We start from the raw sequence: 27,890 nt of genomic DNA, 5'->3' as shown, positions 1-27,890 counted from the left end.
TAGTCTCCTTTCACCATACCTTGATAAACCAACTAGGGGAATTTCTCATGGCAGATTAAATCCGGTCTGAGGAAGGGGAGCGGATGGGTCAGAGTTCTGGGTCCTTTTCCCAATTCTGCCTGATTGGTTTTCCAATTCAGCACAGCCGTCTTCAAGCTTCTTCGAGATGCGCCCGCCCGCTTCGGTTTCCACAAGGACCCGAGCACGAGACCCGGAGTGACGCCAGAACTCCACCTCGGGAGGCCCGACCCTGCCCAGCTCAGCGCTGCGGAGAGCGCCGTAGCTTGGCCCCGTAGGCCTGGAGCAGGATGGAGCAAGCGCAGGAAAGGCCCAGACCCGGAGCTCTTGGGTCCAAGGTCTCATGTGCAGACGCCCGAGGTGCCCGCGAGAGCGGGAGGGGGAGGGGTCCTAGAACATACTACGGAGGCGGGGCCTTGAGGCTTTAAACGGAGAGGGGCGGGGCTTAGAGCCGCAGGGACCTTGGGGCGGGGTTTATGGATCACGTGGGTAAACAAGGCGCACGTGGAGAACGCGGGCTCGGAGGCTAGTTGGCCAGGACCAAAAAGAGCCTGATATGAAAACTTGGGATCTTTGGAACAAGGCTCCCAAGTAAGTGAGTGGGACGGAAAAGATGGCAGGGGGAACTAATTTAGCCTCTCATGTGACTCGTTTTCTGCTCTTCCTGGTGTCACCGCAAAAAAAAAAAAAAAAAGAGCCTGGACTAGGAAGTAAGAGAACTGAATTCTAGTCCTGGGTGTGCAACATGAATTGACTACGAGACCTTGATCCAGTCATTTTCCCTCCCTGGACGTCAGGTTTTTTTCATCCTTATTTCTATGAAATGATTTATTCTATATCTGTCAAGTAATAGCGTTGAACCAGATGATTGGAGGAACTTGTTGGTTCTCCAAATACTCCTCCGTTTCCTCCTATCTCCCTGACTGTTATTAAACTGTCTCTACTGGTCTCACCTCCTTGTCCTGACCCCTCAATATAGTTATTTCCCAAGGTTCTGTCCTTGCCCCTCTTTTCTCTACAAAGAGAACTCATCTAAACTCATCTTCTAACAAAGCTTCAACTGTCATCTTTTTTTTTTTTTTGCAAATGATTCCCAAATATCTATCTTCAGCCCTTACTGTTCAGACTTGTATTTCCAGCTGCCTCCTAGGTGTCTATAGTTGACTATTCCCACCACACCTCAAACTTAAACACATCTAAAATCAAACTCATAGTCTTTCTCTTAAATCAGTTTCTGTGGCACCGGCATTTCCCTTAAGAAGTGCCTTAGACTAAAAAAACTCATTCATTGTTGACTCTCTTCCCCTCAGCCAACACCCAGCTTTAGTCCTCAGTCATCACCAATTCCTGTGAATGATTTTGTCTTTATCCTCCACCCTGCCCCAGTAGAATGTAAGCTCCTTAAAGGGCAGGAATCATTTTTATCTTGATCTTGGTTTGTATCTCCAGCGCCTAGACCTGTATGCATAGTTATCAATTAATAAATAATTGTTGGAGTCTATTGTTGGTTGATATCGTTTTACTGCTTTACTCAAAATCTTTCAAAAACTCTCTGTTAAATTCAGGGTTCTCCACAATCTAGTGTAACCTACATTTCCAACCTCAACTCAGTCTACAAACTACAAACCCTCGAACTACAGCTTTCTTCACAACTCAAAACTAGGTGATTCCTCATTCCCCAACAAATTCTCTTGTTTTGCCTTGGTGCCTTTGCTCACGCCATAGCTAATGCATAGATTGTTCTTCACATCTCTGCCAGCTGAAATCTTATCCATTCTTCCAAACATGACGTGAGTGCCGTGTCCTTTTGGAAGCTTTCACACATACACACAAAGGGCAAAAATGATCTTGTCCTTGTACTAACTCTTAGCACTTTATTCACCCCTCTCATATTAATTGTCATGTTTTATCTCATCTTATAGTTATGTGCTTTGCTCGTTATTCCTAAGCTAGATTTTATGCTCCTTAAGGATATTGTTGATTTTTATATTTTCTTCAGTGCCTAGCCCAGCATATCTCATGTAGTTGGCACTCAACAGATGTCTGTTGAATGAGGGAATTAATAAATGAGAGAATTGTCCTAGATGACTTCTAGAGTTCATTCCAACTCTAACTTTCTATTATTCTAAATTCTATGTAATAGAATCATAGAATTTTAGAGCTGAAAGGGAACTGGAGATTGTATCTCTGTATACAATGTTAATTGTAAAGACTGTCCTATTGTACATCGATGATGTACTTAGCCTATTATTACATTATGTGAGTCTTTAACACTTCTTTTTCAGATGAATTGTCACCACTTTCTCAGAGCTAGCTTAGTACCCAAGTCTCATTTTTCTAAACTCTGTCTGGCCCAGCCATCCTCTTCCTCATCCTCAAATTCAAATAGTTCTTTCATTAAAGCACACATGGCCCAGGGATCTGTTCTCCAGAGCAAATGTAACAGATGCAGTCTCTGCCCTCCAGATGTTACTGTCAGTTTATGCAAGATTTTCAGCCAAGCCAAGTTGTTTGGGTTTGATCCGGGGGCCTCCTGTTGGTATTTTGGTCACATGTGGGGGAAACAAAGAAACCCAAAGATTCATATTCCCACTGGTAATGCCGATAGCAACAGGTGGGTGCTTTTAGTGACATGGGAGAAATGACCGAACAGAAGTGTATTATGCAGATTCCAAGGATTATACCAACATCCAATGCTCAATTAGGACAGGAAACTACACGTTCCAATGTGAGCACGTTTGGGGGCCTTTTCTCAGTCTGTGTTCCCAGTCCTCAATTTTGAAGGTTATGCTTCTTGGTAAAACGCCAAATTCATGCCAACCCAATCTGTCCCCATAATGCATATGCTTGTGGATAAGAACATTTTTCAGACACATATAGACCCTCCTCTCAGAAAATCCAGTCAACAAAAATTGAAATCTATAAAAAGCAAGTGGCTTTGTCACTCAGACCTGTAAAGGACATTTGAAATCATCTAATTCAACCCTCCCATTTGACCAAGGAAGAAGCCCAGAGATGCTAAGTGACTGACCTAACGCACTACACAGTGAATTGGGGCAGGGGCAGGGCCAAACTGCAAGAATCTTGATTCCCAGTGTGGCACCTTTTCTTCCTATAGCCGTAGTCATAAATTTCAAGCTAGATAGGGATTTTAGAGGTTATCTCCCTCTCACTTAATTTTATAGAAGAGGAAACTGAAGCCCAGAGATGTTGTAAGCAATTCAAACCCAGATGGTTGTTGTTCATCCTTTGTACTCTAAGAGGACCAATGACATCACAATATTGGGGTCAACGGACAGTGTATTCGACTGTGGTTGATCAGTCCAATATGAGCTTGTAAGGCTTTTACCTCAAGTCGGGCACAAATAGTATGTTTGGACATTTGGGATAGAGATCTTCCTAGATTTGCACATCTACCACTGTGATTCTGCTTTGCTCATAGAGTACAGCCCCTTCTTTGACATGGGCACGCCATGCTGGGTGGTCTTACAATCAATGTGATAATCACGATCTCATAATAGATACTAAAATTCTTCAGAACAACCTTGAGAGTGTCCTTGTACCTCTTCTTCTGACCTCCGTGTGAGCACTTGCCTTGTGTGAGTTCTCTGTAAAATAGTCTTAGGTAAATATATATTTGGCATTTGGGCTACAAGACTAGCCCACTGGAGGTGTGCTCTCTGAAGCAAAGTTTGAATGCTTGGCTGTTAGCTTGAGAGAGAATCTCAGTGTCTGGCACCTTATCCTGCCAGGTGCTCTCTTTAGAACCTTCTTAAGACAATTCAGATGGAAGCAGTTCAGTTTCCTGGCATGGCACAAGTAGATGGTCCAGGTTCCACAGGTGTACAACAGTGAGGTCAGCACAACGGCTCTGTATACCTTCAGTTTGCAGCCTAATACTTCTTCTCTCCCACACTTTTTTTCAGTCTCCCAAATGCTAAGCTACTTCTAGCAATGCTCCAGTTACAAATACAGCATTCTTTCTCTTATCCCTTGGGGTGTTCTTTTTTTCTTTTCTTTTCTTTCCTTTTTTCTTATTTTTTTGAGATTGGGCCTCCTCCCTATCTTGCCTAGGCTGGAAACACAGCAGCCACTCCCAGGCGGATCCCAATACTTATCATCACAGAAGCTTTAACCTGCTCTGTTTTTCCACCCTGAACTGGTTTGCCCCTCCTCAGGCAGCTTGGTGGCCCTCCACTCCCAGAAGCTCATCATACTGCCCTCCTGCATTTCAGAATGCCCAGACTCAAGTGATCCACCAACCTTAGCCTTCCCAGTAGCAGGGACTACCAGTTCACCACCATACCCTGCAATCCTTTGCTTTCCAAAGGATCCCCTTTAGTAAGGTCCCCTTAGTTAGCAAGCAACTTCAGTGCATTTAAAATAGGATTAAATTTACAAAAATTGGAACACACCAACTCAGGAATGGAGTCATTATGAGTATGCCTGTATCGCTCTGTTTAAGTACTAAACTTCCACAAGCTTGACAGTCATTCACTATTCACACATCTGGTCTAAAACCCTAGTACAGAATTTCACTTGTCCTGCCTAGAGCCTCATCCCATCCTCCTCTGGACAATGGGATGATATTTTCATTAAGTCCTTCTCTGATAATACTTCTTCCTTGCACAATAAGGACACCCACACCTGTTCTTATCTACCTAATGGACTTTTCTATGTCTTGTAATACAGTTTAATTTCTTGTCAATGTCAGCATATTTATTCTATTAAAAAAATTAATGTTTCCTACTAAGTTGATGGAGATGACAGGCATGGAGTTGTCTTTGACTCCTAAAGAAAAAGGGGATTGAGGTTTGTGTGGGCCTGTTAGAGAATTATCTAGCTCAACACTCTTCTTTTCCCTTATTTGTTCAATCCAGGGGTGGGGTGACTGAGGGGCATGTGTGGTAGAGGTAAAGGAGGAGAATTTGTTTCTAGTACTATGGTAACCTTGCTTAGCTTCTGAGCCTCTGTGGTTTGACTGTAAGGAAAGGGCCCACTGGGGACATAACAGGCAAAGATTTATTTCTGAAAGCAAAGCCTTGGCACCCAGTCAGGAAGGAAACGTAGGAGGACATCAGAGAACTCAAGTCCACCAGACAACTGGCCCCACCAGCAGGCCCATGAGAGAGAACAGTATCTCCACTCTGGTTTATAGCACCCCCACTTCCCAGTACCACTGGCTCCTTGAGAAGTCTCGGTCTGTTGGCTGAGTGTGAGTTGAACATTTCCAAGATGAGGCTGAGCAGGGGCGTAAGCTTGGATTCCAGGCCCCTGAGCTAAAATTTGGCAAAGCTGCCCTTTACCCCCACCCCATTGCTTGACCTTTCTTCCTTCCCACTTTCCACCCCAGAAATGCTGGCTCCTTCACCACCCCCTGCCTGGTCCAGACCTCCTGGAGGCCTCTGGTAGGCTACTCCACCCCTCCACCTGGTACAACAAGGGCACATGTGTTCTTTGGCAGCTATTTCTGCTTTCCCTCCTTGGGACTTTTCTAGCTTGTAGGGACTTCTCAGGAGGGATTAGTCCCTCTGAACTGGGGTAAACTAGGGTTGTTTTTGCTATTTTCTGACTTTGATGTCCTTTCCCATGGGCCTCCCCCAACCTGAGGCTAATTTCTGGTATCATAGTGGGGTTTCATGGGTACAGAATTGAAGCTCCAATTTGGGGCTTCTACTGGGTTGATATCTGCCTATTTATGCCTCTGCTGCCCCATATGTTTTATTTTTCCCGTTTCTTTACCTCTTGTTTGCTAGGTAAGCAAGGGAACCTTTTTCCCAGCCCCAGAAGATAGTCTCCTTTCTCTCCAACTCGATGAAAGAGCTCCTACCTCAGCTACTATCTCAACAGTTTTCATCCATGGGTTTTTAATAGACAGGTTTGATCCCAAATGAGAGAATTGTTCCACTTAAAATCCTGACAATAGGAATCATCTAAAGTGGCCAATCACCAAAGTGGAACCCGCCTCTGAAATGTCACTTTTGATCAGACCTCTTTTGAAGAGGTCCAGGGTTCATGTTTCTAGGACTGCTGGGGAACCTTTCACATTCCCCTTGTTTGGAAAGCTCAATCAATCAACAAATATTTATTAAGCACTCATGAGGGCAGAGGCTCTAGGCTTCTTCTGTTGGAAAGATAAGAAAACATCTCTGCCCCTTATCTTTCCCTCTACCCTAAGGGGTCTTGCCTAGCCATTTCAAAGTGGGCTACAGGGATCCACTTCCCCTTTTGCCTAGTTTTTAAAGTTTATAAGTAACACTTTAACCCAACTTTGTAAATAAGTACAAACAGCTTACTAACCCACAATTCAATCCCCCACCTCCCAGGCTTGCATTGACTGGGGTGAGATGCTGTGGGTACAGTGAACAGTGTCTGAAGTCATATTGCTATTTTATCACCAATATACAGTAGCTGGGGGTCAGAAGGGAAAGTATTCAGGGGAAGTAGCCCTCCTTATATCCTCAGGCCCTTGATCCCCAAAAGACCAACACTCAGCGATATACATTGACCAACAAGCATGACTTTGGACAGGTCCCTTATTCTTTGTTTCCTCATCTGTAAAATGAAGACCTAAAAGAGCCGTACAGTGGTTCTTAACCTTTTTTTTGTGTCATGTATCTCTTTGGCAGTTTGGTGGAGCCTTTCTTAGAATAATGTTTTTAAATGCATAAAATAACATTTGAGGAAACCAATTCTTTTGCAATATAGTTCTAGACCCCAGGTTAAGAACCTTAGAAGATGTCTTGAATCTCCTTCCAGTGCTAGGAGTCCATGATTCTGACCTAGACCTATTCTCAAAACTTGACAGAGCAGACCCTTATTGTTGCTATTTCAGTGTCAAGGCTGCAAAAGCAGGGCATTTTCTGTTGCCACAGTAACTGGGGAGGACAAAGACTTCCTGACACAGTTTATGAGCTGCAAACCATTCGTTCTCTTGGGCATTATAGTGGTATGGTGGAAATAACCTTGGATATTGAGTCAGGAAACTTCTGCCTTGAGTCCTGCACCACCAATTCCTTAATTGTATAATGTAGGGCAATTTATTTCATCTCCCTCACTCTGTTTCCTCCTTTGTAAAATGGAAATGATAATATTTTAAGTACTTACCAGTCAGGATTGTCGTGACAAAAGTTCTTTGGAAATGTGAATTCTTATTATTGCCAGGCATATAATACTAGAACTTTAGTGCTAGAAGGGAGGCTTGGAGCTCATTGAGTGAACCCCTTCTGAGAAATATTATCCTTTGTTGTTTGGAGTGGTCATTTGCCCAAGAGGTAGAATAAGAGGAGTAGAGGGAAGGACTTAGAAGCTAAAACTATCTCTTCTGCTGTCTTGTGGTGGTGCTTGAAATTCCATCATTAGAAAGTAATACTTTGGAAACCAAAACTGTTCAGCAGAAGATCACTAACAAACTTCCCTCCTCTGTTTGAATAGGGGTCTAATACTCTATCTCCCCCTTATAAAGAAAAGCACCTCAGGGTGCTCTTTTTCCAGTAACTGCTACAGACAACTGGCCTTTTTTGGACCTACAGTGACATGTAAGCTTGAACTTCATCTTTTGTTTCTCCCAAACTGCTGATGTGAAAAGAGTGAAAGAACAAAGCTTGGCGACTCATGCACGTAGTGTAGCCTGAATGGGAGAATATGATTCTAAAAAGGGAGATGTTTCTGCTAGGGTGAAGGCAATGTGCTTCTTTAAAATGTACAGCAAACACATCTGCACAGAGAAAAAAGAAGGGGGAAAATGCAAGCTTTGTTATTTTTACTCTTTGGTGGTTGGGGCCATCTGTGCAGGTTTAAGCTTGTCTGGAGAAAATTGGGATTTGTAGAAGAAATTCAAATTTATGATTACTTTCCATGCTGTCATTATGAAAAGAATTTTTACAGGATTTGGGGAGGCAATTCTGGTATTTTTACAGCACTTGTGCCAAATTCCAACAGCTGTTCTGGGTGTGCATGGATGTGACGCCTTCTACCAGGGTAGCACCATGCACTGAATCGATATTCTCTCTCTCAGCACTTTGACTTCTGGGGTCTATTCACATCTGGTTGGTGGGGGGGGAGGTCCACATTCCTTGTACTTTCTGTGAGTCACCCACTGCCTGTTAGGATCCCTAGGAACAAGGTAACCCTACCCGCCATTACAAATGATGTGAGACAATACTATATACCTTTGCCTTATCTATGTAAGGGACAGGGGCCATCTCCAGTTGTCTTGATGTATATCTTGCCACTGGACCAAGATGGCTCCAGAGGAGAAAGTGAGATGGGTGACTTTGCACAGCCCTGCCTCACTTAAAGCTAATTTACTTGCAAGTCATGGCATCCCCTTCCTAATGTGGTCCTCCTCAAGAACGAAGGACAGACAGCAACAGTCTATGTAAGGAGTGTATTTTGGGTGTAGAAATGCTGAGAGATTCAGACTTAGAGAATTCTAGAGCTAAAAGCATCTCAGAGGTCATTCAGTCATTCTGTAGATGAGGAAACTGTAGGACACAACAGAGAAGTGATTTGCCCAAGATCACACACCTAGCAAAGGCCATGAATAACTAGAACACAAACTCAGGTCTTTTGACTCTTGGTTGGCTGCTCCCTCCTCTGTAGTACATTGACACAGCATGGAACTGACACTGTGCTGAGACCGTGAGTGTGGGCTTTTAGCAGTGTTATACTTAAGTAAAAAGGGTAAGAGAAAGAGAGAGCTGGACTGTAGCTCTGGGATTCATTTATTCAGCAAACCTTAATTAAATACCCACTACAGTGCTCCAAGGAGATACAAGGATAAGTAAGGCAGAACTGGGATCTCTCCACTAATCAACCTACAGGCCTTTATTAAGCACTAACCATGAACTGAACATTCTTCTAGGTGCATGGGATACCAATACTAAGAATGAAACAGCCCTTACTGGAAAATATCTTATATTCTAATGGGAAGAGAACAAATACATATGCAAATATATGCAGAATGAATATAAAGAGAACAAATACAAATAAATATGAAGGAGGGAAATACAAGATAGGGAGAGAGGATGAGCATTCACTATTGAGAGAGATCAGGAAAAGTTTCCCATAAAAGGTAGTGCTTGAGCTTCATCATGAAGGAAGAAAGGAATTCTATGAGGCAGAGAATTCTATGACAAGAGAATATTTCCAGGTATGGAAACAGCCTGTATAGAGAGGCAGGTAGAGAGAAAGCAGCCTGTGTGAGTAATGGATGGAAGGCCAGGGTAACTAGGTTACAGAGCATGCGGGAGATGGAGATGTACAACAAGACTGTAGGTTGGGAAAGGCTTTAATACAGGACTTTGTATCTTATCCTAGAGGCAGTAGGGAGCCACTGGAGTTGATTTGTATAGGGGAGTGACCTGGTCAGAATTGCCCTTAAGAAAAATTACTTTGGTGGCTATGTGGAAGATAGACTGGAGCAGAGAGACTTAAGGAAGAAACCAATAACCAGGGGACTGCTGATTTCAGTCCTACCTTATGAGTCAGTATATTCAAAGGGGCTAAAAATAGCAACCCTTCTGCCTATCATTCTGCTATTATAGCTGCATTGTATGATTGGGGTGGGTAAGAGAGATGGAAGGTTTTTTTTTTTTACCTTCTCAGAGACCTCTGTGAAAATACAAATAGTCATAGGAAAAAGTCCTACCTTAGGGCTGGAGTCCTGAACCTTTTTTTCATCATGGATTCCTTTGGCATAGGGTGAGGTCTATGGACCCCTTCTTAGATTATGTTTTTAAATGTATAAAATTAAATACAAAAAATTACAAAGAGAACCAATTATATTGCAATACAGTTATCAAAATATTTTTTTAAAAGAAAAAAACAAGTTCATGGACGTAGGTTAAGAACCCCTGCCTTAAGCTGATATTTTTGTTATTAGCTAAATGCTTTAGTAGGGATTCACAGCCAACTAAAAGGAAAAGTGGGACAAGAATAGTAGAGCTAGAAAGGAGGAATGGTGTCAATAATTCCTGGGGGAGAGAAAAGGAGGAGAGAAGTAAGGGATGGGAGAGAGGGTAAGGAGGACCCAGCAGCAAACTTTGCTGACTTCACCATTTTGCCAAATTCTGTCCCCTTCTCCTTTCCAACTGTATGTGAACCACTGAACATGATTTAATCACTATCTGCTGAGTATTCCCAGAGTAGATGAGTAAATCTCGGTCCCTTCCCATCCCTGAGCTCAATGCTATAGAGGTCATTCCTTTTGGAGTCCAATGTTCATTATTTCTGCTTTCAAGAGCAGTGGGAAAACAAAGGACATCTTGCACTTTTATCAGAATAAATTTCCCCTAACCTAGCTGAGTTTGGAATGGCTGGGTCCCAGCAGAATTTCTAGTGTTTGGTCTCCAGGGTACTGTGAGATTGGGAGAGGAAGTATCCCCATGTTTTAATGTGGACTTAGTTTTGCTGTTGGGTTATGAAAGGGTGAAAGTTCATGGTGACCGCAGTATGGCCTTCCACCTGCAAGCTGGAGGCCCACTCTGCTGTTCAGGAAGAAGCCCAGGAATGACATTCACATGGGAGCTCAGGGCTGAGAGCCTGGGAAGGAGCTGACTTAGTACTAACCCTTGGCTAACATGTGGTCCAAGTAGAGGAGCAATCCAGATGGGAAGTTAAGCCAGCAGAATGGGATGTGTTGGGTTTGGTTTTTCTCTTCCCTTCTTCCTTTGAGGAAACTTCTAACCGTCTGGCCTGTATTTGGTGTCACTGGAAAATATTTTCTCAAATTCTGTCAGATTGACGGAAAAAATTGAGAAATGAGAAGACAAATTGCAGCTGAATGAGATGTGTTTACAGATTTCAGAAAGCGATTTTCAGTACTTTTCATTTTAATGATGTCCAGAACAGCTGAAAAGAATGTGAAGGCTGTAAGAGAAGATAGACGTGGTTGTCAATAAGAAATTCAAGGGAACACAAAAGGCAGGCTGGGAGGGTTTTATTAATTATATTTCTTTTATCCATATAACAATGGCATGTCAATAATTGACATAGAATATACTTAATTGATGCTAATGATTTTATCCTTTTGTTTTCTTTCTTTTTTTTTTTTTTTAAGAAGCTGGTTTAGCCTCCTCAGGCCAATTATGCCCAAGAAGTTTAAACTAGACATGGTTTTGAAGCCACTAGTGCTTGGTGAATTTCTTCCATTTCTTCTTCCTTCTCCCCCTCTTGCTAACAAAGCATAGTTAACAACCCTGCCTTCCAAATCCATTAACATCACTTCAGTGTCAGCATGCACCATTCCTGGGGGGAAGGGAACCACCAGTTCCACCCCCATCCATTTCCCCCCTATCCCCCATCCCAGCTGCAACTTGCTGTCCTTGTAGAATTGAGCTACCTAAAGCAAACCACCCCCTCACCAAGGAAGCTTGCTTTCTCAGCCTCAGGGGAAACATGATCCTTCTGTGAGTGAACATGTTTCTTAAGGGAAAATTCCTGCCTCTCCCTTCTGTTCAGCATCATTGTCACTTATTGGCTTGGTATTTGGAGAACATTTTTCCCTTTGCCAACTCCCTCACCTCAGATTCTTTGTTAGAACTCTTATTTCTTTGGTGACAAGTAACAAAGTCGCAGTTTACTACTTCAAAAAAACAAACCAAGGTACAGATGTCTGTAAGTGTCCACTAAATGGGCTCCATGAGACTGTTCATTCAACAAACACAATTAAGTGCCAACTGTGTGCAGAACGTGGTGCTAAGTAAAGGGGAGATATAAAGTTCAGCTGAGACCTGGGTCCCTCCCCTTGAGACAACCTAGTGTTCAGTAGGGAGATAGGACACACACAAATAATGCAGCCTGAAGGGACTTCAGAGGTCATTGAGTCCAATTATTACACAGAATCACATAGCAAGTACATCAGAGAGTCCAAAACAGGGTGCTCTATGGACTTTGTGAGAGGAGGATAGAGTGACCAGAACTTTGTTCAGTGGTGCCTACATTTTAGGGTATGGGCATTTCCTTGCAACTTTCCTAGCACCTAGTCTTAGCCCACTACCCATGTCACCATGGTGTCCCTTTCCCAAGTTCTACCTGCCTCCTCCCAGGGATTTTGAAATAAGTAGCCACAGGTCACAAAACACAGATTGAGTCTGGACTCAGTGCTGGAGCAAACTTATCTACACTGTACCCCCAGCCCATCCCAGCTGAATCTGCAAAATAATTCCTAGTTATACGTTTTGAGGACAATGCTGGCCCAACAAAAATATTGAATTGGAATCATAGAATTTGGGGTAAAATACAAGCTTTGCTGTTTACTATTTATGTAACCATGAATAAGTCACTTAACCTCAATGGATCTCATTGCATTTCTTCATCTTCAAAATAAGAATATTAGGCTAGAAGACTTCTAAGGTCCCTTCTAGTTCTAAATCTATGAATGAATAAAATGTCCTTTGGGCTATTCCATTGTCCCTGATGGCTTATGATATAGACTTCAAAGTTCAATCACCTAAAGTTTCCTTGAATAATATGCAGTTCTAGACCCATATCACATAGTCATTTTGAGCAATCTTCAAGCAGTCCACTCTGCCTTTCCTTGTAGATGTCCGGTGCGATGATGTTCAGAAGTTCAGAGTGAGACCTTTAGAGATAGAGTTTGTTTTCCTTCACTTTCCAGTTGCTAAGGACATTTTTGTCCACATAAGGTAGCTGAAGAGGAAGCTCTGATGGTGAGTGCTCTGGGGACCTGGAGCCCTTAGGGCATAGGTCCCACTGTTCTGGCAAGCACTAAAAGTCAAGTGGAAGGAGTCAGAGCCCCAACACTTAGCAAATTACGAAGTTGTTAGAGCTTGTCATCAGCAATGAAAGGCTTCCCTATCTTCCTCACCCTAAATTCAGGTCCTTCCTCTCTTGCTTAATACCCCATCATCTTACCAGAGGCTAGGTAAAATCTTAGGTTGGAACCAAACGTAGTATAAAACTAAGGAAGAACAGGAAAAGCTCTGTCTTCCATTTTGCAAGTTGACCCTCATTCCCATCATTGCTTTTGCCCCTTTCTTGCTCAGATTTCCTTCCCCATGGTTGTTTCTACAGCCCAGAAGCTTCTCCCACCCACCAAGGACAGTAGAACAGACCATCTCTGGAGAAAATGAAAGTTTGAAGCTTATAAATGAAAGAGGGAGAACTTTCTGGAGACCTAAATGCCATTATTACAAACCACCAAGTATCTCCAATCTAGTCCTTGTCACTTGGGCTATTCTGTCTAAGGAACCTTGCAGTAAGAGTTTGAAGAGGGGGAGAAAGAAAGAATTCAGCATGTCTAGAGGTCCAACTAGGCTGCAATCTTTGTTTCCTTATAGGAATTAATTTTTTTTCCAGAGCCTTTTCAAATTCATTAGCTCACTTATCCTTACAATACCCTTTAGTAAAGCATGGAAAACAAATTTTATCATCCCCACTGTCAAATGAGGAAATTGAGGATCAGAGAATAAAAGTGACTTGTCCATGGTCACATGACTAGTTTGTGACAACTCTGGCTCTGGGACTCAAACTATGGTATTCTGATACCTAATCTATGGTTTTTCCCACCATACCACTGCTAGGGAAAGTTTTCCAGAATGATACTAGAATTCATTAGATTAGAGCTCCTTGAGGGCAGGCAGTTTTTTTTTGCCCTTTTTTTGTATCCTTGCACATAGTAGATTCTGAATAGATGTTGCTGACTTGTTAACTTGATACAGGTAGTGAGATATAAAGACTCATTACCTGGAAGGGTCCTGGTGATTCCTCAGAGAAATTTTTTTTAAAGAAAGGTTAGCTTTCCTGCTCCACCCTCCCCCCACTTCCCAGCCCTGGGCTGGTTCAGTGTAGCCCTAACTTCAGATAGGGGAGTAAATAAGGTGACCAGGATCAGACAGCTATTTCTAATTAGTGCCCATCTTGTTTTAGACTGTCTATGTAATGAGGGATTTATGACCAAACCTTAGATTCATTTGCTCTGAAGTCAGCCCCACTCCTAGAGCACTCCTGGATATTGGAATTCAGTGGCATGGGGACCCAGACTTATTTCCTTTGGAAGAGAAAAAAAGACTAATATGGCGACAGGTACTTGTTTCATTCTTGCTAATAGATCAGTTTCCATCTCACAGTTTTAATCTCAGGTTTGCTTTTTCCCCCTCTCCTCTTGTTTCTTGGCTGAACCAACCCACAACCTCTCTTTGACAACAAGAAAGCCAGTAATTTAATAAAGGTAGTTAGTTTTGTAAAAAATCAATTGACAGGGAAATAGTCTCTGACATTAAAAAAAAAATACATTGTGTGTACGTGAGTTTTTAAGTCACCAACAGCTGAAGGAATCAGCTTTCCGTGAGGTGTGCACTAGAATTGATGAAAGTGTGTGCAAAGGATGTTTGTTAAGTTGGCAGCTGCGGCAGCAGCAGATCTGTAGCCTGGTGTTTAGCCATGGCAGGGGGGCGTCCAGCTGGCCTGTTTCAGCTTTGGAATAAGGGAAATCATTGTCTTCTTTCTCAGCTAGTCTCCTTCACAAGTTAGTTAAAGAATTCACCATTAAGCGCAATTTACCAAAGGCACCCAAGTGTTGAAATGTCAGTTCTCAGAGGGTTTTTCTCATCCCCCCACCCCAAACTATTACCTCTTATCAAAACCTTTTTCCATTTCCAGAGAATCAAAAGATTTTCTTCTGTTTTAGCACTGTCTGGGGATGGCAGGAAAAACCTGATTTATAATGATTCAGACCTTGCCTTAGGTTTGCCCAGCCCAGCAAATGCTGCGCAGTCTACCATACCCATTCCCTTGTACAACTACGAGGGAAGACAAGAAAGATTAGGGCCAAGAATTAAAACTTTTAGAAGGAGTGATGTAGGTCATTAGGGTAGCTATGTGGCATAGTAGTTAGAGCACCAGACCCAAAATCCTGAAGACTCCTCTTCCTGAGTTCAAATCTGTCCGTAGATACTTACTAACTGTGTGATCCTGGGCAAGTCACAACCCTGTTTGCCTTAGTTTCCTCATCTGTAAAATGAGCTAGAGAAGAAAGTGACAAATCACTCCAGTATCTTTGCCAAGAAAATCCAAATGGGGTCATAAAGAGTCAGAAACAACTGAACAACAACAGCAACAAAGATTAATATTAGTTCAATTTAGAAAGAACACATGGAGCCCTCCTGTTCACCCTAGCCTTATACCCTTGCAAGTATAGTGCCCAGAGACATTCCCCAAACTGCAAGATGGGTCCCACAGATAAGGCTACCCTGGTTTCAAGGTAGTTTATGCATTTCTGTCCTTTCAGAACCACAGTTCATAATACTAGTTAATCAGAGCACACAATTAATTAAAAACAAAGGCACTTAATGATATACAAATCCTACAAATATGTATACCATTAGTGGGCAGAATGAGCATTTACAGGGATCATGCATAAGGGCCCCATGGTAGGGGAACAGGTACGTGTTCTCTGAAAGCCATCATCTTCTAGTGATATACTCACTGGGCCTACTTCTTGTTGATTGTGGCATCTCTACTAGGCATACTGCTCTGCTGACCATGGTTCCTTCCTTCTGTGGAGGTGTGTGTGATGTATGTGTGTTTTTCTATAACATGTGCTGTCTTGGTTCTGTAATCTCAGCTGAGTATTCCCCCAAGAGCATGTAGTCTGTATGGAATTCTGTTTCCTGTTTTTGTCTTCTGTGTTCATATGCAGAACCACCCAAACCATGTCAGTTTTACTCTGCTAGGGCATAGTGGCTAGATTCTCTCCCTAATAAGAGGATATTGATGCTCTTTTGCCATTGCCATAATACTCTTCTAATGAAAACCAAGCAAAGTGACCCCAGGCTAAAGTTAAGTTTTTCTTTTTCAATCCTTTGTTTCTAAGTAGAGAGCAAAGCCCTCTCTTATAGATAACTTCCTAGTTCAGGGTTAGATACTCAGAATCTCCTCTCTGGTTGAGCATTCAAATGAATTTTAGCCAGAATAAAAAGGTTAAATGAGGAGGCATACCTCTTCACCCCCTTATCCACATTAAAGGCACATTCCTGTCTTTATTATGCATATCTGTTACCGGTAGCAGCAAAACCTGATTGTTTTGTTGCTATATATTGACCAGTGGAAAAACTGGAGGCTTTCTATATAGGACATGTAGAATAAAACATTTTCCCCATACAACTATCACATTTTTCCCATTAAATGCATACGCTATCAGTGAGAGAAATGGACAAAGGCTGGACACATTTGGAGAAAAACATGTAAGGCTGGGTTATGAAAATGGAGGATCAGTCTAGATCCCTGAAGCTGCAGATCCACTGATATCTTCTAGTGATATCATTGCACTGCTCCTTCCCTGCTTTCTCCCCAATGGTCTCTTGTGTGTTATCTTTGCTGGAGGTGTAGCCTCTGATGGCCAGTAGTCTCCACTGTGCATTGCTCTGTTGGTCCCATGGCCACAAGTCAATATTGCTAGGCCACTGAGCAACTAAAGTGGTAGAGTTCTCCCTCTGTTTCTACCTTCTGACTTCAGTTGAGAGCCCTTATCTGGCGTGTTTCTCTTCTTCACAGGAGAATGAGTGGGCTCTGCATTGCCTTTTTAGCTTAAAATCTATATGATTTTTCTAGGTATGGCAAATTTGGAAAAGAGCAGAAATCTCAACATAGCCAACTATTGGACTAGGAGGGAGATTTAAAAAAACACCTTTTCTGGTGAAAAAATCACCCTGCTTTTTTTTTTCTCCTCAAGAAAATGGCTTGTTTCCTCAGAGCTTTGGCTAGAAGGGAATTTTGCCTCTAAAAAACCTCCTCACCTCATGGGACAAACTGTAAGGAACATAGAGCAGGGCTGCTAACATCTAGCCAGTATCCTCAGGCTTAATTCAATTTTTTGAACTCTTATTTCTTGGTCACTGAGAGATGAATCTCTATTAAAGATGCCATTCTAGCTTAGGGCTAGAAAGTCTATGTGGCTTCCTATTTAATTCTCCACTGGGGATACCATGCCCTCAACTAATTTCAATAGATCATAGGATCATAGCTTAAGAGTGGGTTGGGACTTCGGGGAACTTCTGCCACAGAAATCTCATAGTCTTGTGAGTCTAATTCTTTTGCGGTGCCTTTGGGGACTAAAAATGCTTTGTGTCTGCTACTCTAATGGTTCTAAGCATGCTCAAAAGTTAAGTCCAGATGGCAAGGTCATTGTCTGTCTCTTGGCCTAACTTCTGTTCCTGGCCTTTAATATATAAATGTGCTAGCAAAGCCACTTCAGTCTTTGAGCCCACACTACACAAGTGAGATTCCCCATTTTTGGACCCCCATTTTGCAATCTTGTAAGGATAATAAGGGTAATAAGATAACACTGCAATACACAAGTACTAGAATAAAAGTCAGAATATATGGGAACAAATGAAAAAAATGTGTGCGTTGGAGAGGTGGGGAAGTCAGGAAGAGGAGAGATCATTTTGAGTTGGAGTTATAGCTTCTTGGTGGGGTGGAGAGGAAGAATGAGGTACCAGTTGAATGAAAACTCCTTGAGGATAGGGACTGTTTTAGTTTTGCCTTTTAATGTGCAGGCTTTAGCACAGCTGCACATAGGAAGTACTGAATAAATGCTTGTGGGGTTGAATTGGATTGTAGGTGGAAACTGAGGGTATTCCAGGTGGGGAGAGCAGGGAGTAGTATCAGTAATAGAATCACAGGATGTTAGACCTGAAATGGACTTCAGAGGTCATCTAGTCCTAATCTTCCATTTCACAGAGGAAGAAACTGAGACCAGATAAGGGAAGTGAATCTCCTAAGGTCTTACAGAGAGTTAGTAACAGAGCTGTTACTCAAACAAGGTCTTCCAACTCCTAGCCTGATGTTCATTCTGATGTACCAGGGGCAAAGGGGAGAGTAGGGTAGATTGGGGAAGGTGAAGATACTGGATTACCTGGAATAGAGAGCATTTTCAACATCAAGCCCCAATACATGATAATTTTCTAGCTATTGGTGCAGATTTTTGTTTTAGCTCATGAAGACAATATGCCTTCTAACATTGTGCGCTGCAAAATAACATATTTCTGAATTGCAGATTTTAAAATGGCAGAGAGCTGCAGACTGCTTTGGTCTATGCATGCATGTCTGTTTCTCCAACTGTAAAACAGCCATGAGCTCCAAGACAGCACCAATTCTGATCTCTTGAGAAAGAGGATGGAAACTGTGGGAGGCCAAAGGCCCCAGCAAACAAATGGGAAGGAATATCTGCTAACCAGGAAGGTGAGACAATGAAATAATAAAATTAGTCCTGGTGAATCGAGCAGTTACAATACATCAGACACCACAGTCTGCAAGGAAATACTGGTCAGCTCAGCCTGGATTAAGTTGAGGCCATAATTGCGTTCTAAAGTTAAATTTGGAAATGGGATGAGGTGGGAAAAGCTGTTCTCATTCAATGTAAAATGCAATTGTCTGTCAATTCAGAAACTGAAATACCTGTAGCAAATTGTATTTAAGGTTCTATTGTTGTAGGGAGATTATCTAATGCTTGATTTTTAAGCATAGGCTTCTAATGCTATTACTGTTGGTTAGCTTTCCCTGGCAGGTAACCTTGTACAGCAAATGACTGCGATGCTTGAATAACATATTTGATCAAACAGGACAATTCTTTTAAAAAATTGAGTTCTCTGTGGCAATTTGAGACCTGTAATCAGCAAATTAGATGATTACGGCAGGGATAAAAATAGTCCTCTCACAATGTCCAAGGTAGAAATGTGATTTGAATTTCAAAATGTTAAACGGCGCAGTAGGGAAATGTGAGGTTGGGTAAATATGATGAGACATGATCAGATTTGATTTCTCGCTTTCTCTGCCATAAGCTAGAGCCTAATTGTCTGTCTGCATAAACGCAAATAGCTTTGTGTCAGAATCAGAGATCAGAAGGGTATCACATGCTGTCCTCCAAAGCCCCAAAACAAGGAGCATCCAGTCCTTTGCTGTTTGCCTTTTTCCAAAATTTTCTATGCATGATTTATCTACTTTATATAAAACCTATCCCATTACATCTCCAGAAAAAATGATGTGTGGAGATGACCAGAATCGAAGGGATTGTTCATAGAATCATAGAATCTGAGTTGAGGGACTTCAAAGCCCTGAACACAAATAGGAATCCTCTCTCCAACATCCCTGATGAGGGGCCTTTGTTTGAAGACTTCCAGGGAAGGGAAACCCACAGTCCCTCAAGATGGTTTATCCTACTTTTGGACAGCTCTAATTGTTAGAATATGCCTCTTTATGTGGGTCTAAATTTGTCTCTTCACTGTTTCTATCCACTCCTCCTCATTTTGACCTACAAGACCAGGCAGAATGAGTGGAATCCCTTTTTGAGGTGACAACCCTTCAAATACACAAAAACAACTATATGACCCTTTTTAAGTCTTTTCTTTTCCACACTAAACATATCAAGCTTCTTCAGCCTACAAAAGGCATTAAAGATCTGAAGGTCCTTCACCATCTAGTCAATATCTTTCCTAGAATGTGGTGCCCAGAACTGCTATGTTCTGAACAGGGCAGAATGCAAGGGACCCACCACTTTCATAGGCCTAGATACAGTACCTGCCTCTCTTAATGGCATCTAAAATCACATTAGCTTTTTTGATTGCTGTATCACACTACTGACTCACATTCAGCTTATAAGCCACTAAAACCTTTAGACCTTTTTTGGATAAATTTCTGTCTAGCCATTCCTCCTATACCTTGTACTTGTGAAGTTGAGTTTTTGAACCCAAATTTAAGACTTGAAATGTAATAGGGATAAATGTATAATTTATTTGACTGTATAGATCTTTTTGGATCCTGACTGTCATCCCTCTGAGCTTTTTGTCATCAAAAAATTTGATAAGCATAATATTTATTGTTTTAACTAAGTGGTTGATAGAGATGTTTCACAGCAAACCACCAGCTCAGATCCTTGGGTGACTCTCCTAGGGTCTTCCTTTGAAGTTGGCATTAAATTAATGACAACTCTTTGGGTGCTACCATCCAACTAGTTCTGGTCTCACCTAACTCTGCCATCACCTAGCCCTCATCTCTCCACCTTATCCACAAGAATAATATGAGAGACTTTGTCTCAAATGCTTTGCTCAAATCCAAGCAGACTCTATCTATCTATATCCTTGCTCTGGTATACCAATCTATGACAAAGTCTCTATGGATGATTTATCTACTTTATGTCAAACCTGTCCTTTTCTAGAGGTTCATTGATCATCCTTTTAATGATATAGTTTAGAACTTTGCTAGTTATGAAAGTCAAATTCATGGAACTCTAGTTTGCAGATTATCTTCTCTTTCCTTTTTGTGAACATCAAGTCATTTTCTTTTTTCCAATCCTGTGGTGGGTCTCCTGTTCTTCCTAATCTTTCAAAGATCACTGACTGGCTTGGCAATCCCATTCACTAGTTCTTAGAGAACTCTGGAATATAATTCATTGACTCTCTTCCTTTGAAACTCACTCTATCCAAATTTATTGCCCTATCCAGATCTTGCAGCTCTTACATAATCTTTAGGACATCCTCTCCTTTTTTAAGGGGTTTAGTACCTGACTGACAGTATTCCTCTAGACCACAAACTAAGGTACTTCAACATAAATATGATGCTTTCAGACACCTTAACTTCCTGGTTCTTCAAACTACTCAATTCTCAAGACCTACACCTTGATTCTACCTCAGCTACGTACAAAAAGGGTCATACCCTTGATATTGCCATTATCCACAAGTGTTAAGCTTCCACGATCAAGAACTCTGATAATCCTTTAAATGATAATAATCTCCTCTCATTACATCTCTCCCTATGCCTTACTCCTCCTAAACCTGTTCTTCACCATCTTTGTGACCTTCCATCCCTGCATCCCCTCAGTACTGGTTCTAGCTATACTCTCTTTCCCAATCTCAACCTCTTTTTTAACCAGTTCAGTTCTACACTATCCTTTATTTGCGAATCCCTTGCTTCCTTTTCCTAGAGCTGTTCATGTCTTGTCAAACTCCAAGCCTTGATTATTGTTCCCATCTATCTTCTCTACTCCTGCTCACATGCAGAATTGGAGGAAGTCAGGTCACTGTATTGACTAGATCGACCACAAATATATACTATCTAATTTCAACTGGACCCTCACTGAAGCGGGCAATCCTTTTATTGATTCTCTCTCCTACTCACCACAGATACCTTTCCAAACATTTTCATCTTCCTTTAAGCTTCCCAAATTACCTGCCCTACCTTCATCCTCTTAGCCAGTGACCTCACCCCATGCTGTCCTGAGAAAATTAAAGTCATTTGTCATAAATTCCCTCTTCTCTTCTCTATACCTTAAAGTCCTTTAATATTTTATGTTTTTCATTCTCTCCTCCTTTACTGCAGTTGAGCAGGTGGCTCCTCTCCCCAAGGATAACCCCTATCTATGGACCTTTGATCCCATCTTTTCTCATCTTCTCTAGCAGTTTATCCCTCCCCCCCCCCATATCTATCTGCTTTGTCTCTCCAATCTTCAACATCTGTCTTTATAGTAGTTCCTTTCCTAAAATCTACAAAAATGCCCCTCTCCTTCATACTTAAAAGAGTCATCTCTCGAGATCCTATCATCCCTACAAACTGTTGCCTTACACTTCTTTTTTATTTTCAGCCAATGTCTGAAAAATCAGTCTATACTCATTTGTCTTTACTTCCTATGCTTTCACTTACTTGTCAATCCTTTGCAATCTTGTCAACCTTATACTAACAGAAAATTTCAAAATGAATTACCGTAGGCCTCTCAAACTCAACATGTCCAAAACAAAATCCATTATCTTTCCCCTTCCACTCCTACACCCATCCCTTTTCTGAACTTTTCTACTTCAATCCAGAGTTTAGCACAGTGTCTGGTACATAGCGAGCACTTAAAAAAAGCTCGTTGACTTGCCTTGACTTGATGAAGGCACTGCCATTCTTCAATTTACCAGGGTTCACAATAGTAAAGTTACCCTTGGTATCACTTTCCCTCACTCTTTTTTACAATCAGTTGACATGTCCTATATCTAGGGAGGTGAAGGGAATAAACATTTATATAGTTCCTACTATGTGTCAAATGCTGAACTAAATGCTTTTTACAATATTATCTCATTTAATTCTCACAACAACCCTGTGAAATAGTTGCTGTTAAATCTATTTTACAATTGAGGAAACTGAATGACTTGCCTAGGGCTGCATAACTGAGGCCAGATTTGAACTCCAATTTTCTTGACTCCAGGCCCAATGTTCTATCCACTGTGTCACTAGCTGCCTCTGTCTAAAGCTATAATATCCCTTTTGTTTATTCCCTTCTCTTCTCTCATGAAGCCAACACCCTAGTTTGGTCCCTCGTCACCTCTCCCCTGGATTATTGCAATAGCCTCTTAATTGGTCTTCTTGCCTGAAGTCTTTCCCTTTCCCAATGCATCCTCTACATGGCAATCACAATCACTTTCCTAAAGCCCAGGTGTGACCATGTCACTTCCCTGCTAAATAAACTCCAGTGGACCCTGTTACCTCTAGAAGCACATATAAACATTTCTGGCTTTCAACGCTCTTTATAACAACCTGACCCCAGACTAGCTCTTAAGCTTTATTATACATTATGTCCCTCCTCAGACTCTACACACAAAACTCAGTATCAAGTTTCTATGCCTAGACCCCCTTGCCTTGACCAAATGTGTAATACCCCTATCCTAGGAGGGTTGAACAGTCAATAAGCATTTATTAAGTGTCTTCTATCTACTGGATACTATGCTAAATGCTGGGTATAAAAAAAAGAAGCAGAAGACAGTTCCTGCTCCCAAAGAGCTCACAGTCTAATGAGAGAGACAACATGAAAAAAAAAGCTATGTACAGACAACATAATAAATAATGGACAGTCCTGTGATTCTTTATATATGGAGGGAGATGCTACATCTGATTGGCTGAGAAATCTCTGAATCTATGACATGACATATGTGGTGTATGGAAAGAGACACAACTTCAGTTTCAGAGAGAAGGAAGGTAAGAAAAATGTTGAGAAGCACATTTTGACAGAGAAGGTGCAAACTTTTGAATGATGAAAAGGAATCCCCAGACGTGTGAGGAAAGCTGAACCTTCAATGTGTTCCTTGACTCCCATTGCCAGCTTCCCCAGAGACTATGTGCAGATTTCTCCAATGAGATCATTCTCTTCTTGGTTGAATTGAAATTTTGTCTCACTCTGAGATGAAAAGCCTAATAATTACTCTTGTGTATTTTATCCTTCTGCATAACTTCCTTGATTTCTGTTTTATTGTTTATTTTGAGAAGCATTTTTTGAGTGCTAATTGTGACTGACTTTTGTATACCAGGTATTTGGTGGAAGGGAACTAAATTGACCAAGATTAAGCTGGTAGCCTCCCTTTTAGAGTGGGGATGTAGCATTGATCCTGAAATTCCAGAAGAAAATTCTCCCCTTAGACTTCAAATATCTAATATGATATAGAGAGATATAATTCTACTTCAGAACCCCTCTTGGAAATAGGAGAGTGAAGGAGTGAATATTCAGCTACATCCCTTCTTCTACCCAAAGTTAAAAATTGCAGTGGAGTGGGATATTTCAGATCTTATTAAGCAAATATATCCCTGTAGTAGGGGCCACCCCAGGTTCCTGTGGCCAGGGTTTAAACTTATTACATGAACTAATAAATTAATTATAAATGAACAATTGAAAAAGCACTTATTAAGAGCCTTTTACATACTGTGCTAAACTCTGGGTATATAAATACAAAAATCAAGATGTTCCCTAACCTCAAGGAGATTGCATTTTAATAGGCAATAACTACAACTATATAACTACATATACATAAGTATGTATGTGTATATAACTGTGTGTGTTAATGTGTGTATGTGTGTGTACACACACACATAAATATGGAATGATAGCTAGGAAGTTACAGAGATGGTAAATAGAGTCACTGGACAATTGACTGCTATGTGCTTTCCTTTTCAGGAATAGTAGTATGATTTGATTACTGTTCCTAAGAAGAAGAAAGAAAGAGGGTGGGGAAAGAGGGAGTATATGAGACCTCCTGCATGACAGAAAGATGGTGGCCTTGTTCACTGGTCAGGAGCACCAGGGATTTAGATCGAATGAGGGCAAGAGCCTGGCAGGAAGATGGATGTAGTGCATCAGAATGCACCCGCTCTATATTTCAGCCCTGTAGAATCTCTGATCTTCTTCAAGACTTAGTTCAAGTCCCATTTTCTGCAGGAGGCCTCCCCTAGTCAGGGCTATTGTGTGCCTTCCTATTTGGCCTCTCTGTCTCAACCCTTTCTCTACTTCAATCCCACCTTTCACACAGCTGCCAAAATTATTTTCCTAAAGAACAGGTCTGATCATGTCAAATCTTTTCAGTAAACTCCAGTGGCTCCCTATTGCCTCAAGGATCAAATATAAATTCCTCTGTTTGACATTTAAAGCTCTTCACAACCTCGTCCTTTACTAACTTTCTAATTTTCCTTTTCTTGACTGCCTTACTCCCTTTCCCCCTGAAACTCTTTGTTCTAGCCATCCTGGCTTACTCACTGCCCTGAACACACCATCTCTGTTCCTTTGCACAGGCTGCTGCTCATGCCTGGAATGCACCTCCCCCCACAACTCTACCCCCAATACACACACTTGACTCTCAGAAACCTTGGTTGTCTTCAAGACTCAGCTGAAGCACTACTTTCTTCATATAGCCTTTCCTGGTCCCCATCCCCACCAACTGCTAGTATACCCTCTCCCAAAATTACCTTGTATTCCCTTTGTCTATAGTTTGTCTGTATTTGTTATGTGTACCCAGTTGTCAACCTTATTAGAATGTAAATAACTGCAGGATAAGGACAGTTTCATTTCTTTCTCTGTGTCCTCAGCCCAGTGCCCACCTAGCACACAGTAAATGCTTAATAAATGCTTCTTTGGTTGATGGAGCTGAACTCATCAAGGAAAGCTAGCTACATGCTATGCTCTCTTACTATCTCAAGTGCATTGTACTACAGCAGAAATGAAACAACTAAATATTTGTCAGTATTAGTTTGAGTGCACCTTCATTAAAGGAATTACACACATCTAGACAATTCAGTGCAGAAGATGCCTAGGAGACAGCTTACGGTCAGTTACTGTTCTAAAAAAGTCTAAGATACAAAGGATAGAGGCATCAGCCATCGCCATCTCAACTCTTAGACACACATACTTCATACTTCATTTAAAAGGTTTTTTTTCCTCCTGGGAAAAAAATGTTCGTTGGGACTTGTTCCTATCTTGGTTTGAGATTTTTTTCCATGCAGAGGATTTTAAGGAAAGGCTGTTGCTCCCCAAAAACCAATTTCTAGAATAATGACTTTCTCCTTGGCTTATTCCTTTCTTTGCTTCTTTAGTTCTCTCTCTCTCCAAAACTGGGTCATTTGAAACTTAGACTTAAGTGGTCGGCATTGTATTGGTACAGACCACTCTGTTCTAGGCTTCTGAATATGTTGTTCCTACAGCCAATCCTTCTAGAATTGTTTTTTTTTTAACTTTTAAAATTTGGGGTTCTGGTATTGAGAACCAACTTTTTGCATCTCTTGTCTTATGCTATGGATGTAGTCTTTTTTAAAAAAATATATTTTATCAATACTATTTTTTACCCTATCACTGTCATTTTCCAATGCCTTGGTGATAGCTTGTTTTTAGATTCAGAAAGACCTGGGTCCAAATACTGATTCAGAAACTTACCATGTAACCCTGGGCTCAACCTTTTTATTCCTCAGTTTACTCATGTGTAAAAGGAGGGAATGGGATCAATAGCATTTAGGAGTCCCTTTCAGCTCTAAATCTATGAGCCTATCCTTTCCCTACCCCAATAGACCCTTACCTCATAACAAAGAAATTTAGTTATCAAAATCAACACATTGGCCATATCTACCAAGATACTCCTTACTCCGCACTTTACCCTAAGGTCTTAGAAGACATGACTGGTCACTGCATTGATCAGAGTACTAAAGTCTTTCTAAACTAAAGTTTTACTTTACAGCATTGTGGTCATTGTGTAAATTGTCCTGGTTGTGTTTTATTTTACTATACATCATTTTGTACAAATCTACCTAAGATCCTCTAAAATTTTTGTATTCACCATTTCTCAGGTTTAAATAAAGTTGTATTATTTTAAAGTCATATACCACAATTTATTCAGTCATTCCCCAGTCAATGGGCACCCACTTTTTTCCCCCCAGTTCATTATTGTTATTGTTCAGTCGTGTCTGATTCTTTGTGACCTCATTTGGGGTTTTCTTGGCAAAGATACTGGAGTGGTTTGCCATTCCCTTCTCCAGCTCATTTTATAAATAAATGAGGAAACTAAGGCAAACTTGACCCAGGTCACCCAGCTAGTATCTAAGTACAAATTTGACCTGAATCTTCCTGACTCCAGACCCAGCACTCTTATCTACTATGTCTCCTCGCTTCCCCTTCCAGCTCATTGGTTATCACATAAAGCACTGCTATTAATATTTTTGTATATACAGGACATTGTCCTCTGTTTTTTACCTTCTTGGAGTACATGAATAGTGGTGGGTTTTCTGAGTCTTATCTACTTAGTCTTTTATCTGACATTTCCATCATTTTGTGATGACTTTATTTTGAATTCTTTCTTGTTTTCTTAAGGTCTTCCATTTCACATCTTCGTAACACCCTGAAGATAGTATAGGAAAATCCCTAATACGTGCCATTTTTATGGACTCATTTTTCACCCAAGAAGGCAGGGAAGTAGTTAGAGGACTACTGATTATGTAGCCCTTTCTTCCTGCTTCCTTTGGCTTGTCACCCAAGGATTTCTGACTTTGGATGACACGATGACATGATGATGAAGAACACCCAGTCCCTGTGTGATCATAGACAAGCTGTCTCTTGTATGACTCTTAAGTTTCTCCTCTATAACACCTAAAAGTAGACACCCAGTCAATATCTTAGTGACCTCTATTATCCCTTCCTGCTCAGATTCAGTGTACCCTTTAAGAGAGCTGCAGGTTTAATTCCAATGGAATGATCATTAACTTTTCTTTCTTTTAGTAAACTAAATGAAATAAAACAAAACATATTCTTGTTTATTGATAGCGCTTTCTCTCCCTCCTCAAACTTCATAGTAATAATTTTGTATGTATTCTGCCTATACTTACATATGTACATGCTGTGTCCTCCATTAAGATATGGTGAGCTCCTTGAGGGGAGAAACTATTTCACTTGTCTTTGTATATCCAGCACTTACTGTTGTGCCTGGCACATATATGACCTAGTGCTTAATAAATGTTGGCCAATTGACTATCCATATTCTTGCTTCTAGTTTTTCTAATCTGTCTTTGGGCAGTATGTTGTTCTTTTCACAATTTAAGATTTTGGATAAAGTTCTAAAGGCACTAAATGAGTTCTTTCCAGACTATATTAACTTTTGTTACCTTGAGATTAACTTTGGTAGTTTTAGTAGTGTAGATGTCATTACAATTTAGTAATAATAGATTATATTTATATAGTATTTTGCAATTTGCAAAGCACTTTATATACATTACTGCAATAGTGGGACTCTGGACTTATCCTTCCAACTGACATATGCATTAGCAGGTTGAGTCCTCAGAGAATAGCTGCTTATATCTCTCCCGGGGGTTTCAGGGAGGACTAGAGTACCTATGGTGTGAGGGCTTGCCAAGTCTTTTTCAGGGCTCCCCACCTAACACTCAACTCTCACCTATGGCACCAAGAAGTTGTAGCATAAGCAGTGACCACACCCCAGGAAAAGTGTCTCAGCAGACAGGCTAAACCAGGTTGAGAGTAACTGATGGGGCTTCAAAACCATTGGCAAGTTAGGGGGATGTCTATTATAAGTGTGTGAAGACTTCCTTTAGAAGAATGGGTGGATGAGAACAATTTC

At 41.2% G+C, this 27,890-nt stretch overlaps 1 protein-coding gene across 1 annotated transcript in view; it reads left to right on the top strand.

Moving 5' to 3' along the window:
• The window catches only part of RPSA2 (ribosomal protein SA 2), a 67,693-nt gene that overhangs the window by 34,455 nt on the left and 5,348 nt on the right, over positions 1-27,890 (top strand). Inside the window, 1 exon segment of the mRNA XM_069082584.1 lies at positions 18,041-18,225. The gene's annotated coding sequence lies outside the window, so the exon portion shown is untranslated.

This window comes from Petaurus breviceps, unplaced genomic scaffold (assembly GCF_028583685.1).
Source record: "Petaurus breviceps papuanus isolate PSGF00001 unplaced genomic scaffold, PetGlider_PUasm1.0 171, whole genome shotgun sequence".
Classification (NCBI taxonomy): domain Eukaryota; kingdom Metazoa; phylum Chordata; class Mammalia; order Diprotodontia; family Petauridae; genus Petaurus; species Petaurus breviceps.
Note: the sequence above shows the minus strand (reverse complement) of the source record. Positions and strands in the feature narration are given on the sequence as shown.